The following is a 1,730-nucleotide window of genomic DNA, read 5'->3' on the forward strand; positions in this document are numbered from 1 at the left end:
TCTGCTCCTTTTTCACATACGTGAGCAGTGTTTTCTAACGTCCAGTTGCGCGAAGTGGATATACTTACGGCCGAGCTACACACGGCGAGCGGAGTTTGAGGTGCTCTCAATGGAGCCTGCGGCCTGCCTGCAGCAGTCAGGTCCTCACAGCTCTATCATGTTATATTGTGACAGGTGGCTATGGTTTATTGCATTCACTGATATATGATTGGCTGTTAACCCTGTTGGAAGGCATATGCTGTTAGGTGTCTCCGTGCTTGAGGTGTCGTTGTTAGCTATCAACCTGCTCCTGCTGCTGCTAGTGTTCCACTCACCATATTCACCGGGTGTAGCAGTACTGCCGGAATGCTTGTAGGGAGATCTTTCGAAGGCAGAAGTCGTCTTAAGAAAATGTGCTTTTGATGCTTCTGCATTGTTGTATGAAAAAATAGTCTGCGCAGCTGGCTTCCCTCATGTCAGCCCTCCCCCACCACCACCATGTGCTGGCTGTCGTGGCTGATAACAGGCGAAAAAAAGCGTGGAGTTCTGACTACAACAGATACAGGAAGAATCGGGGTAGCTTCTCCCACACGTGCAACATGCACAGCAGCTGCTGCACCAATGCTTGTCGCTGGTAAGCACTTCCATCTTTCTTCGCTGAGTGCTTCCGCTGCCGTGCATCTGTAGGGCTTGCTGCTGCAAACGCAGTCCCTCCCACTTGTTCAAAGCTACTCCCCCTTCTGGTCGTCTGTTTCAAACTGCTCACAGGCGTAACTAAACTGTGGCCACTACTTACAGCCTCATGCCCGTAAGTATCAGGATTTTCTTGATCGATGCCGCATGCACTTTCGTCAATGCTGCTGCTGATGTGAAAATTTGGGGTGTTGTTGGTAGTCGATGGGTGGCCATATTCCTCACGGTCACTGCAGCTACTAGTACCAGTGCTGCTGCTGCTGCCGGCAAGTGTGCTGCTGTAATTGAAACTTCCTTTCTTCAGCCAGTAATCGCCTTCGCACAGCAACAATAAACGATACAGCGCCTGTTTCGTTAGCTGTTCTGCTTCTATCAGTATCACTGCATGTACAAACTTACTTCTCATACGTACTTCCTGCTGCTGCTGCTCCGCTAGCCTGCTGCAGGAGGTCTCGTGAATGACATGCTGGCGCCTAGACGACGACTGAGAGCTCGTATTACCTTGCAGCGTCAATTGTTGCATCGGCTGGTGCTGCTGCACATCCTGCTTCAATATAATGTCGTTATGTATGTGAGACTCTTTCGGGTGGCTCATCGAATCTCCCTGCTTTTCTGAAGTCAAGTTATTATTGCTGTGGTGCAGCCATTCGGCATGCTGAGATTCGCTGATATTGATGTGCTGCATCTGATGCTCTTGAATGCACGAGCTACTGATCTGTTGCTGCTGCTGCAGCTGTTCTTGTGTGATGCCAGGGCTGAGCTGCTCATACATTTGTTGCATCTCTTGAGCGTAACTCTTCACTATAGTTTCTGCTCTCCCTTGCTTGCATCCCCTGAGCGTGGCTCTTAACGATGTTTTCTTCTCTCCCTCTCATAGTTCTTACATACACACCTGCTGGCGCTAAGGCTCTACATGAGGTAGCAGCAGCAGCGTAGACATTCTTTGTGGGTTTGCTCGAGAAATCTGCGGCAGTCCGAGAAACAGACAAGGAGTCGATGGCATCATCCGCAGAAGAAGAAGAAGATTCATTGTGCAGCAATCCAAGAGTAGTAAAGAC

The sequence above is a fragment of the Ochotona princeps genome, unplaced genomic scaffold, assembly GCF_030435755.1.
Source record: "Ochotona princeps isolate mOchPri1 unplaced genomic scaffold, mOchPri1.hap1 HAP1_SCAFFOLD_3048, whole genome shotgun sequence".
Classification (NCBI taxonomy): Eukaryota; Metazoa; Chordata; class Mammalia; order Lagomorpha; family Ochotonidae; genus Ochotona; species Ochotona princeps.